The sequence below is a fragment of the Hippocampus zosterae genome, unplaced genomic scaffold, assembly GCF_025434085.1.
Source record: "Hippocampus zosterae strain Florida unplaced genomic scaffold, ASM2543408v3 HiC_scaffold_22, whole genome shotgun sequence".
Lineage (NCBI taxonomy): Eukaryota > Metazoa > Chordata > Actinopteri > Syngnathiformes > Syngnathidae > Hippocampus > Hippocampus zosterae.
The window spans coordinates 991,718-1,006,207 of NW_026262818.1; positions in this window are offsets into that span (position 1 = coordinate 991,718).

Sequence of the window (14,490 nt, forward strand, 5' to 3'; positions counted from 1 at the left end):
TGACGCTTACTAGTTAACATGTAAGCCACAAAACGCCCACTAGTTCACTAGTAAGATCATTTTGACGCTTACTAGTGAACATGTAAGCCACAAAACGCTCACTAGTTCACTAGTAAGGTCATTTTGACGCTTACTCGTGAACATGTAAGGCCATAAATGTGCCCACTAGTTCACTAGTAAGATCATTTTGAGGCTTGCTATTTGACATGTAAGCCACAAAACGCCCACTAGTTCACGAGTAAGATCATTTTGAGGCTTACTAGTGAACATGTAAGCCACAAAACGCTCACGAGTTCACAAGTAAGGTCATTGTGACGCTTACTAGTGAACATGTAAGCCACAAAAGAACCCACTAGTTCACTATTAAGATCATTTTGAGGCTTACTAGTTGACATGTAAGCCGCAAAACGCCCACTAGTTCACGAGTAAGATCATTTTCACGCTTACTAGTTGACATGTAAGGCCATAAACGTGCCCACTAGTTCACTAGTAAGATCATTTTGAGGCTTACTCGTTGACATGTAAGCCACAAAACGCTCACTAATTCACTAGTAAGGTAATTTTGACGCTTACTAGTGAACATGTAAGCCACAAAACGCCCACTAGTTCATTAGTAAGATCATTTTGAGGCTTACTTGTTGACATGTAAGCCGCAAAACGGCCACTATTTCACTAGTAAGATCATTTTGACGCTTACTCGTGAACATGTAAGCCACAAAACGCCCACGAGTTCACTGGTAAGATTATTTTGAGGCTTACTAGTGAACATGTAAGGCCATAAATGTGCCCACTAGTTCACTGGTAAGATCATTTTGAGGCTTACTAGTTGACATATAAGCCGCAAAACCCCCACTAGTTCACTGGTAAGATCATTTTGAGGCTTACTTGTTGACATGTAAGCCGCAAAACGGCCACTAGTTCACTAGTAAGATCATTTTGACGCTTACTCGTGAACATGTAAGCCACAAAACGCCCACGAGTTCACTGGTAAGATCATTTTGAGGCTTACTAGTGAACATGTAAGGCCATAAATGTGCCCACTAGTTCACTGGTAAGATCATTTTGAGGCTTACTAGTTGACATGTAAGCCACAAAATCCCCACTAGTTCACTAGTAAGATCATTTTGAGGCTTACTAGTTGAAATGTAAGCCGCAAAACGCCCACTAGTTCACTGGTAAGATCATTTTGAGGCTAACTAGTTGACATGTAAGCCACAAAACGCCCACTAGTTCACTAGTAAGATCATTTTGAGGCTTACAAGTGAAGATGTAAGCCACAAAACGCCCACTAGTTTACTAGTAAGATCATTTTGACGCTTACTAGTGAACACGTAAGGCCATAAATGTGCCCACTAGTTCACTAGTAAGATAATTTTGAGGCTTACTAGTTGACATGTAAGCCACAAAACGCCCACTAGTTCACTAGTAAGATCATTTTGAGGCTTACTAGTGAACATGTAAGCCGCAAAACGCCCACTAGTTCACGAGTAAGATCATTTTCACGCTTACTAGTTGACATGTAAGGCCATAAACGTGCCCACTAGTTCACTAGTATAAGATCATTTTGAGGCTTACTAGTTGACATGTAAGCCGCAAAATGCCCACTAGTTCACTCGTAAGATCATTTTGAGGCTTACTAGTTGACATGCAAGCCGCAAAACGCCCACTAGTTCACTAGTAAGATCATTTTGACGCTTACTAGTGAACATGTAAGGCCATAAATGTGCCCACTAGTTCACTAGTAAGATCATTTTGAGGCTTACTCGTTGACATGTAAGCCACAAAACGCTCACTAATTCACTAGTAAGGTCATTTTGACGCTTACTAGTGAACATGTAAGCCACAAAACGCTCACTAGTTCACTAGTAAGGTCATTTTGACGCTTACTCGTGAACATGTAAGCCACAAATTGTCACTAGTTCACTAGTAAGGTCATTTTGACGCTTACTAGTTAACATGTAAGCCACAGAACGCCCACTAGTTCACTAGTAAGATCATTTTGAGGCTAACTAGTGAACATGTAAGCCACAAAACGCCCACTAGTTCACCAGTAAGATCATTTTGAGGCTTACAAGTGAAGATGTAAGCCACAAAACGCCCACTAGTTTACTAGTAAGATCATTTTGACGCTTACTAGTGAACACGTAAGGCCATAAATGTGTCCACTACTTCACTAGTAAGATCATTTTGAGGCTTACTTGTTGACATGTAAGCCGCAAAACGGCCACTAGTTCACTAGTAAGATCATTTTGACGCTTACTCGTGAACATGTAAGCCACAAAACGCCCACGAGTTCACTGGTAAGATTATTTTGAGGCTTACTAGTGAACATGTAAGGCCATAAATGTGCCCACTAGTTCACTGGTAAGATCATTTTGAGGCTTACTAGTTGACATATAAGCCGCAAAACCCCCACTAGTTCACTGGTAAGATCATTTTGAGGCTTACTTGTTGACATGTAAGCCGCAAAACGGCCACTAGTTCACTAGTAAGATCATTTTGACGCTTACTCGTGAACATGTAAGCCACAAAACGCCCACGAGTTCACTGGTAAGATCATTTTGAGGCTTACTAGTGAACATGTAAGGCCATAAATGTGCCCACTAGTTCACTGGTAAGATCATTTTGAGGCTTACTAGTTGACATGTAAGCCACAAAATCCCCACTAGTTCACTAGTAAGATCATTTTGAGGCTTACTAGTTGAAATGTAAGCCGCAAAACGCCCACTAGTTCACTGGTAAGATCATTTTGAGGCTAACTAGTTGACATGTAAGCCACAAAACGCCCACTAGTTCACTAGTAAGATCATTTTGAGGCTTACAAGTGAAGATGTAAGCCACAAAACGCCCACTAGTTTACTAGTAAGATCATTTTGACGCTTACTAGTGAACACGTAAGGCCATAAATGTGCCCACTAGTTCACTAGTAAGATAATTTTGAGGCTTACTAGTTGACATGTAAGCCACAAAACGCCCACTAGTTCACTAGTAAGATCATTTTGAGGCTTACTAGTGAACATGTAAGCCACAAAACGCCCACTAGTTCACTAGTAAGATCATTTTGACGCTTACTAGTGAACATGTAAGCCACAAAACGCTCACTAGTTCACTAGTAAGGTCATTTTGACGCTTACTCGTGAACATGTAAGCCACAAATTGTCACTAGTTCACTAGTAAGGTCATTTTGACGCTTACTAGTTAACATGTAAGCCACAAAACGCCCACTAGTTCACTAGTAAGATCATTTTTAGGCTTACTAGTTGACATGTAAGCCGCAAAACGCCAACTAGCTCACTCGTAAGATCATTTTGAGGCTTACAAGTGAAGATGTAAGCCACAAAACGCCCACTACTTTACTAGTAAGATCATTTTGACGCTTACTAGTGAACACGTAAGGCCATAAATGTGTCCACTACTTCACTAGTAAGATCATTTTGAGGCTTACTAGTTGACATGTAAGCCGCAAAACGCCCACTAGTTCACTGGTAAGATCATTTTGAGGCTTACTAGTGAACATGTAAGGCCATAAATGTGCCCACTAGTTCACTAGTAAGATCATTTTGAGGCTTGCTATTTGACATGTAAGCCACAAAACGCCCACTAGTTCACGAGTAAGATCATTTTGAGGCTTACTAGTGAACATGTAAGCCACAAAACGCTCACGAGTTCACAAGTAAGGTCATTGTGACGCTTACTAGTGAACATGTAAGCCACAAAAGAACCCACTAGTTCACTATTAAGATCATTTTGAGGCTTACTAGTTGACATGTAAGCCGCAAAACGCCCACTAGTTCACGAGTAAGATCATTTTCACGCTTACTAGTTGACATGTAAGGCCATAAACGTGCCCACTAGTTCACTAGTGTAAGATCATTTTGAGGCTTACTTGTTGACATGTAAGCCGCAAAATGCCCACTAGTTCACTCGTAAGATCATTTTGACGCTTACTCGTGAACATGTAAGCCACAAAACGCCCACGAGTTCACTGGTAAGATCATTTTGAGGCTTACTAGTGAACATGTAAGGCCATAAATGTGCCCACTAGTTCACTGGTAAGATCATTTTGAGGCTTACTAGTTGACATATAAGCCGCAAAACCCCCACTAGTTCACTGGTAAGATCATTTTGAGGCTTACTTGTTGACATGTAAGCCGCACAACGGCCACTAGTTCACTAGTAAGATCATTTTGACGCTTACTCGTGAACATGTAAGCCACAAAACGCCCACGAGTTCACTGGTAAGATCATTTTGAGGCTTACTAGTGAACATGTAAGGCCATAAATGTGCCCACTAGTTCACTGGTAAGATCATTTTGAGGCTTACTAGTTGACATGTAAGCCACAAAATCCCCACTAGTTCACTAGTAAGATCATTTTGAGGCTTACTAGTTGAAATGTAAGCCGCAAAACGCCCACTAGTTCACTGGTAAGATCATTTTGAGGCTAACTAGTTGACATGTAAGCCACAAAACGCCCACTAGTTCACTAGTAAGATCATTTTGAGGCTTACAAGTGAAGATGTAAGCCACAAAACGCCCACTAGTTTACTAGTAAGATCATTTTGACGCTTACTAGTGAACACGTAAGGCCATAAATGTGCCCACTAGTTCACTAGTAAGATAATTTTGAGGCTTACTAGTTGACATGTAAGCCACAAAACGCCCACTAGTTCACTAGTAAGATCATTTTGAGGCTTACTAGTGAACATGTAAGCCACAAAACGCCCACTAGTTCACTAGTAAGATCATTTTGACGCTTACTAGTGAACATGTAAGCCACAAAACGCTCACTAGTTCACTAGTAAGGTCATTTTGACGCTTACTCGTGAACATGTAAGCCACAAATTGTCACTAGTTCACTAGTAAGGTCATTTTGACGCTTACTAGTTAACATGTAAGCCACAGAACGCCCACTAGTTCACTAGTAAGATCATTTTGAGGCTAACTAGTGAACATGTAAGCCACAAAACGCCCACTAGTTCACCAGTAAGATCATTTTGAGGCTTACAAGTGAAGATGTAAGCCACAAAACGCCCACTAGTTTACTAGTAAGATCATTTTGACGCTTACTAGTGAACACGTAAGGCCATAAATGTGTCCACTACTTCACTAGTAAGATCATTTTGAGGCTTACTAGTTGACATGTAAGCCGCAAAACGCCCACTAGTTCACTGGTAAGATCATTTTGAGGCTTACTAGTGAACATGTAAGGCCATAAATGTGCCCACTAGTTCACTAGTAAGATCATTTTGAGGCTTGCTATTTGACATGTAAGCCACAAAACGCCCACTAGTTCACGAGTAAGATCATTTTGAGGCTTACTAGTGAAGATGTAAGCCACAAAACGCCCACTAGTTCACGAGTAAGATAATTTTGAGGCTTACTTGTTGACATGTAAGCCGCAAAATGCCCACTAGTTCACTCGTAAGATCATTTTGAGGCTTACTAGTTGACATGCAAGCCGCAAAACGCCCACTAGTTCACTAGTAAGATCATTTTGAGGCTTACTTGTTGACATGCAAGCCACAAAACGCCCACTAGTTCACTAGTAAGATCATTTTGACGCTTACTAGTGAACATGTAAGGCCATAAATGTGCCCACTAGTTCACTAGTAAGATCATTTTGAGGCTTACTCGTTGACATGTAAGCCACAAAACGCTCACTAATTCACTAGTAAGGTCATTTTGACGCTTACTAGTGAACATGTAAGCCACAAAACGCCCACTAGTTCATTAGTAAGATCATTTTGAGGCTTACTTGTTGACATGTAAGCCACAAATTGTCACTAGTTCACTAGTAAGGTCATTTTGACGCTTACTAGTTAACATGTAAGCCACAAAACGCCCACTAGTTCACTAGTAAGATCATTTTGAGGCTAACTAGTGAACATGTAAGCCACAAAACGCCCACTAGTTCACTAGTAAGATCATTTTGAGGCTTACAAGTGAAGATGTAAGCCACAAAACGCCCACTAGTTTACTAGTAAGATCATTTTGACGCTTACTAGTGAACACGTAAGGCCATAAATGTGTCCACTACTTCACTAGTAAGATCATTTTGAGGCTTACTAGTTGACATGTAATCCGCAAAACGCCCACTAGTTCACTGGTAAGATCATTTTGAGGCTTACTAGTGAACATGTAAGGCCATAAATGTGCCCACTAGTTCACTAGTAAGATCATTTTGAGGCTTGCTATTTGACATGTAAGCCACAAAACGCCCACTAGTTCACGAGTAAGATCGTTTTGAGGCTTACTAGTGAAGATGTAAGCCACAAAACGCCCACTAGTTCACTAGTAAGATAATTTTGAGGCTTACTTGTTGACATGTAAGCCGCAAAATGCCCACTAGTTCACTCGTAAGATCATTTTGAGGCTTACTAGTTGACATGCAAGCCGCAAAACGCCCACTAGTTCACTAGTAAGATCATTTTGAGGCTTACTTGTTGACATGTAAGCCGCAAAATGCCCACTAGTTCACTCGTAAGATCATTTTGAGGCTTACTAGTTGACATGCAAGCCACAAAACGCCCACTAGTTCACTAGTAAGATCATTTTGACGCTTACTAGTGAACATGTAAGGCCATAAATGTGCCCACTAGTTCACTAGTAAGATCATTTTGAGGCTTACTCGTTGACATGTAAGCCACAAAAAGCTCACTAATTCACTAGTAAGGTCATTTTGACGCTTACTAGTGAACATGTAAGCCACAAAACGCCCACTAGTTCATTAGTAAGATCATTTTGAGGCTTACTTGTTGACATGTAAGCCGCAAAACGGCCACTAGTTCACTAGTAAGATCATTTTGACGCTTACTCGTGAACATGTAAGCCACAAAACGCCCACGAGTTCACTGGTAAGATCATTTTGAAGCTTACTAGTGAACATGTAAGGCCATAAATGTGCCCACTAGTTCACTGGTAAGATCATTTTGAGGCTTACTAGTTGACATATAAGCCGCAAAACCCCCACTAGTTCACTGGTAAGATCATTTTGAGGCTTACTTGTTGACATGTAAGCCGCAAAACGGCCACTAGTTCACTAGTAAGATCATTTTGACGCTTACTCGTGAACATGTAAGCCACAAAACGCCCACGAGTTCACTGGTAAGATCATTTTGAGGCTTACTAGTGAACATGTAAGGCCATAAATGTGCCCACTAGTTCACTGGTAAGATCATTTTGAGGCTTACTAGTTGACATGTAAGCCACAAAATCCCCACTAGTTCACTAGTAAGATCATTTTGAGGCTTACTAGTTGACATATAAGCCGCAAAACCCCCACTAGTTCACTGGTAAGATCGTTTTGAGGCTTACTAGTGAACATGTAAGGCCATAAATGTGCCCACTAGTTCACGAGTAAGATCATTTTGAGGCTTACTAGTTGACATGTAAGCCACAAAACGCCCACTAGTTCACTAGTAAGATCATTTTGAGGCTAACGAGTGAAGATGTAAGCCACAAAACGCCCACTAGTTCACTAGTAAGATCATTTTGAGGCTAACGAGTGAAGATGTAAGCCACAAAACGCCCACTAGTTCACTAGTAAGATCATTTTTAGGCTTACTAGTTGACATGTAAGCCGCAAAACGCCAACTAGCTCACTCGTAAGATCATTTTGACTCTTACTAGTGAACATGTAAGCCGCAAAACGCCCACTAGTTCACTAGTAAGATCATTTTGACGCTTACTAGTGAACATGTAAGCCACAAAACGCTCACTAGTTCACAAGTAAGGTCATTGTGACGCTTACTAGTGAACATGTCATCCACAAAAGAACCCACTAGTTCACTAGTAAGATCATTTTGAGGCTTACTAGTTGACATGTAAGCCACAAAACGCCCCTTAGCTCACTCGTAAGATCATTTTGAGGCTTACTAGTGAACATGTAAGCCACAAAACGCTCATTAGTTCACTAGTAAGGTCATTTTGACCCTTACTCGTGAACATGTAAGCCACAAAACGGCCACTAGTTCACTAGTAAGATCATTTTGACGCTTACTCGTGAACATGTAAGCCACAAAACGCCCACGAGTTCACTGGTAAGATCATTTTGAGGCTTACTAGTGAACATGTAAGGCCATAAATGTGCCCACTAGTTCACTGGTAAGATCATTTTGAGGCTTACTAGTTGACATGTAAGCCACAAAATCCCCACTAGTTCACTAGTAAGATCATTTTGAGGCTTACTAGTTGACATATAAGCCGCAAAACCCCCACTAGTTCACTGGTAAGATCGTTTTGAGGCTTACTAGTGAACATGTAAGGCCATAAATGTGCCCACTAGTTCACGAGTAAGATCATTTTGAGGCTTACTAGTTGACATGTAAGCCACAAAACGCCCACTAGTTCACTAGTAAGATCATTTTGAGGCTAACGAGTGAAGATGTAAGCCACAAAACGCCCACTAGTTCACTAGTAAGATCATTTTGAGGCTAACGAGTGAAGATGTAAGCCACAAAACGCCCACTAGTTCACTAGTAAGATCATTTTTAGGCTTACTAGTTGACATGTAAGCCGCAAAACGCCAACTAGCTCACTCGTAAGATCATTTTGACTCTTACTAGTGAACATGTAAGCCGCAAAACGCCCACTAGTTCACTAGTAAGATCATTTTGACGCTTACTAGTGAACATGTAAGCCACAAAACGCTCACTAGTTCACAAGTAAGGTCATTGTGACGCTTACTAGTGAACATGTCATCCACAAAAGAACCCACTAGTTCACTAGTAAGATCATTTTGAGGCTTACTAGTTGACATGTAAGCCACAAAACGCCCCTTAGCTCACTCGTAAGATCATTTTGAGGCTTACTAGTGAACATGTAAGCCACAAAACGCTCATTAGTTCACTAGTAAGGTCATTTTGACCCTTACTCGTGAACATGTAAGCCACAAAACGGCCACTAGTTCACTAGTAAGATCATTTTGAGGCTTACTATTGAACATGTAAGTCACAGAACGCCCACTAGTTCACTAGTAAGATCATTTTGAGGCTTACTAGTGAACATGTAAAGCCATAAATGTGCCCACTAGTTCACTAGTAAGATCATTTTGACACTTACTAGTGAACATGTAAGCCACAAAACGCTCACTAGTTCACTAGTAAGATCATTTTGAGGCTTACTCGTGAACATGTAAGGCCATAAATGTGCCCACTAGTTCACTAGTAAGATCATTTTGAGGCTTAGTAGTTGACATGTAAGCCACAAAATGCCCACTAGTTCACTAGTAAGATCATTGTGAGGCTTACTAGTGAACATGTAAGCCACAAAACGCTCACTAGTTCACTAGTAAGATCATTTTTAGGCTTACTAGTTGACATGTAAGCCGCAAAACGCCAACTAGCTCACTCGTAAGATCATTTTGACTCTTACTAGTGAACATGTAAGCCGCAAAACGCACACTAGTTCACTAGTAAGATCATTTTGAGGCTTACTAGTTGACATGTAAGCCGCAAAACGCCTACTAGTTCACTAGTAAGATCATTTTGACGCTTACTAGTGAACATGTTAGGCCATAAATGTGCCCACTAGTTCACTAGTAAGATCATTTTGACGCTTACTAGTGAACATGTAAGCCACAAAACACTCACTAGTTCACTAGTAAAGTCATTTTGACACTTACTAGTGAACATGTAAGCCACAAAACGCTCTCTAGTAAGATCATTTTGAGGCTTACTAGTGAACATGTAAGGCCATAAATGTGCCCACTAGTTCACTAGTAAGATCATTTTGAGGCTTAGTAGTTGACATGTAAGCCACAAAATGCCCACTAGTTCACTAGTAAGATCATTTTGAGGCTTACATAGTTGACATGTAAGCCGCAAAACGCCCACTAGCTCACTCGTAAGATCATTTTGACGCTTACTAGTGAACATGTAAGCCGCAAAACGCACACTAGTTCACTAGTAAGATCATTTTGAGGCTTACTAGTTGACATGTAAGCCGCAAAACGCCTACTAGTTCACTAGTAAGATCATTTTGACGCTTACTAGTGAACATGTTAGGTCATAAATGTGCCCACTAGTTCACTAGTAAGATCATTTTGAGGCTTACTAGTTGACATGTAAGCCGCAAAACGCCCACTAGTTCACTAGTAAGATCATTTTTATGCTTACTAGTGAACATGTAAGGCAATAAATGTGCCCACTAAGTCACTAGTAAGATCATTTTGACGCTTACTAGTGAACATGTAAGGCCATAAATGTGCCCACTAGTTCACTAGTAAGGTCATTTTGACGCTTACTAGTGAACATGTAAGCCACAAAACGCTCACTAGTAAGGTCATTTTGAGGCTTACTAGTGAAGATGTAAGCCACAAAACGCCTACTAGTTCACTAGTAAGATCATTTTGACGCTTACTAGTGAACATGTAAGCCACAAAACGCTCACTAGTTCACTAGTAAGATCATTGTGAGGCTTACTAGTTGACATGTAAGCCGCAAAACGCCCACTAGTTCATTAGTAAGATCATTTTGAGGCTTACTTGTTGACATGTAAGCCGCAAAACGCCCAGTAGTTCAAACGTAAGATCATTTTGAGGCTTACTAGTTGACGTGCAAGCCGCAAAACGCCCACTAGTTCACTAGTAAGATCATTTTGACGCTTACTCGTGAACATGTAAGCCACAAAACGGCCACTAGTTCACTGGTAAGATCATTTTGAGGCTTACTAGTGAACATTTAAGCCACAAAACGCCCACTAGTTCACTAGTAAGATCATTTTGAGGCTTACTAGTTGACATGTAAGCCACAAAATCCCCACTAGTTCACTAGTAAGATCATTTTGAGGCTTACTAGTGAACATGTAAGCCACAAAACGCTCACTAGTTCACAAGTAAGGTCATTGTGACGCTTACTAGTGAACATGTCATCCACAAAAGAACCCACTAGTTCACTAGTAAGATCATTTTGAGGCTTACTAGTTGACATGTAAGCCACAAAACGCCCCTTAGCTCACTCGTAAGATCATTTTGAGGCTTACTAGTGAACATGTAAGCCACAAAACGCTCATTAGTTCACTAGTAAGGTCATTTTGACCCTTACTCGTGAACATGTAAGCCACAAAACGGCCACTAGTTCACTAGTAAGATCATTTTGAGGCTTACTATTGAACATGTAAGCCACAAAACGGCCACTAGTTCACTAGTAAGATCATTCTGACGCTTACCGGTGAACATGTAAGCCACAGAACGCCCACTAGTTCACTAGTAAGATCATTTTGAGGCTTACTAGTGAACATGTAAAGCCATAAATGTGCCCACTAGTTCACTAGTAAGATAATTTTGACACTTACTAGTGAACATGTAAGCCACAAAACGCTCACTAGTTCACTAGTAAGATCATTTTGAGGCTTACTCGTGAACATGTAAGGCCATAAATGTGCCCACTAGTTCACTAGTAAGATCATTTTGAGGCTTAGTAGTTGACATGTAAGCCACAAAATGCCCACTAGTTCACTAGTAAGATCATTGTGAGGCTTACTAGTGAACATGTAAGCCACAAAACGCTCACTAGTTCACTAGTAAGATCATTTTTAGGCTTACTAGTTGACAGGTAAGCCGCAAAACGCCAACTAGCTCACTCGTAAGATCATTTTGACTCTTACTAGTGAACATGTAAGCCGCAAAACACACACTAGTTCACTAGTAAGATCATTTTGAGGCTTACTAGTTGACATGTAAGCCGCAAAACGCCTACTAGTTCACTAGTAAGATCATTTTGACGCTTACTAGTGAACATGTTAGGCCATAAATGTGCCCACTAGTTCACTAGTAAGATCATTTTGACGCTTACTAGTGAACATGTAAGCCACAAAACACTCACTAGTTCACTAGTAAAGTCATTTTGACACTTACTAGTGAACATGTAAGCCACAAAACGCTCTCTAGTAAGATCATTTTGAGGCTTACTAGTGAACATGTAAGGCCATAAATGTGCCCACTAGTTCACTAGTAAGATCATTTTGAGGCTTAGTAGTTGACATGTAAGCCACAAAATGCCCACTAGTTCACTAGTAAGATCATTTTGAGGCTTACATAGTTGACATGTAAGTCGCAAAACGCCCACTAGCTCACTCGTAAGATCAATTTGACGCTTACTAGTGAACATGTAAGCCGCAAAACGCACACTAGTTCACTAGTAAGATCATTTTGAGGCTTACTAGTTGACATGTAAGCCGCAAAACGCCTACTAGTTCACTAGTAAGATCATTTTGACGCTTACTAGTGAACATGTTAGGTCATAAATGTGCCCACTAGTTCACTAGTAAGATCATTTTGAGGCTTACTAGTTGACATGTAAGCCGCAAAACGCCCACTAGTTCACTAGTAAGATCATTTTTATGCTTACTAGTGAACATGTAAGGCCATAAATGTGCCCACTAAGTCACTAGTAAGATCATTCTGACGCTTACTAGTGAACATGTAAGGCCATAAATGTGCCCACTAGTTCACTAGTAAGGTCATTTTGACGCTTACTAGTGAAAATGTAAGCCACAAAACGCTCACTAGTAAGGTCATTTTGAGGCTTACTAGTGAAGATGTAAGCCACAAAACGCCTACTAGTTCACTAGTAAGATCATTTTGACGCTTACTAGTGAACATGTAAGCCACAAAACGCTCACTAGTTCACTAGTAAGATCATTGTGAGGCTTACTAGTTGACATGTAAGCCGCAAAACGCCCACTAGTTCATTAGTAAGATCATTTTGAGGCTTACTTGTTGACATGTAAGCCGCAAAACGCCCACTAGTTCACTCGTAAGATCATTTTGAGGCTTACTAGTTGACGTGCAAGCCGCAAAACGCCCACTAGTTCACCAGTAAGATCATTTTGACGCTTACTCGTGAACATGTAAGCCACAAAACGGCCACTAGTTCACTGGTAAGATCATTTTGAGGCTTACTAGTGAACATTTAAGCCACAAAACGCCCACTAGTTCACTAGTAAGATCATTTTGAGGCTTACTAGTTAACATGTAAGCCACAAAATCCCCACTAGTTCACTAGTAAGATCATTTTGAGGCTTACTAGTGAACATTTAAGCCACAAAACGCCCACTAGTTCACTAGTAAGATCATTTTGACGCTTACTAGTGAACATGTAAGCCACAAAACGCTCACTAGTTCACAAGTAAGGTCATTGTGACGCTTACTAGTGAACATGTCATCCACAAAAGAACCCACTAGTTCACTAGTAAGATCATTTTGAGGCTTACTAGTTGACATGTAAGCCACAAAACGCCCCTTAGCTCACTCGTAAGATCATTTTGAGGCTTACTAGTGAACATGTAAGCCACAAAACGCTCATTAGTTCACTAGTAAGGTCATTTTGACCCTTACTCGTGAACATGTAAGCCACAAAACGGCCACTAGTTCACTAGTAAGTTCATTTTGAGGCTTACTATTGAACATGTAAGCCACAAAACGGCCACTAGTTCACTAGTAAGATCATTCTGACGCTTACCGGTGAACATGTAAGCCACAGAACGCCCACTAGTTCACTAGTAAGATCATTTTGAGGCTTACTAGTGAACATGTAAAGCCATAAATGTGCCCACTAGTTCACTAGTAAGATCATTTTGACACTTACTAGTGAACATGTAAGCCACAAAACGCTCACTAGTTCACTAGTAAGATCATTTTGAGGCTTACTAGTGAACATGTTAGGTCATAAATGTGCCCACTAGTTCACTAGTAAGATCATTTTGAGGCTTACTAGTTGACATGTAAGCCGCAAAACGCCCACTAGTTCACTAGTAAGATCATTTTGACGCTTACTAGTGAACATGTAAGGCCATAAATGTGCCCACTAGTTCACTAGTAAGGTCATTTTGACTCTTACTAGTGAACATGTAAGCCGCAAAACGCACACTAGTTCACTAGTAAGATCATTTTGACGCTTACTAGTGAACATGTAAGCCACAAAACACTCACTAGTTCACTAGTAAAGTCATTTTGACACTTACTAGTGAACATGTAAGCCACAAAACGCTCTCTAGTAAGATCATTTTGAGGCTTACTAGTGAACATGTAAGGCCATAAATGTGCCCACTAGTTCACTAGTAAGATCATTTTGACGCTTACTAGTGAACATGTAAGCCGCAAAACGCACACTAGTTCACTAGTAAGATCATTTTGAGGCTTACTAGTTGACATGTAAGCCGCAAAACGCCTACTAGTTCACTAGTAAGATCATTTTGACGCTTACTAGTGAACATGTTAGGTCATAAATGTGCCCACTAGTTCACTAGTAAGATCATTTTGAGGCTTACTAGTTGACATGTAAGCCGCAAAACGCCCACTAGTTCACTAGTAAGATCATTTTTATGCTTACTAGTGAACATGTAAGCCATAAATGTGCCCACTAGTTCACTAGTAAGATCATTTTGAGGCTTACTAGTTGACATGTAAGCCACAAACGCCCACTAGTTCACTAGTAAGATCATTTTGAGGCTTACGAGTGAAGATGTAAGCCACAAAACGCTCACTAGT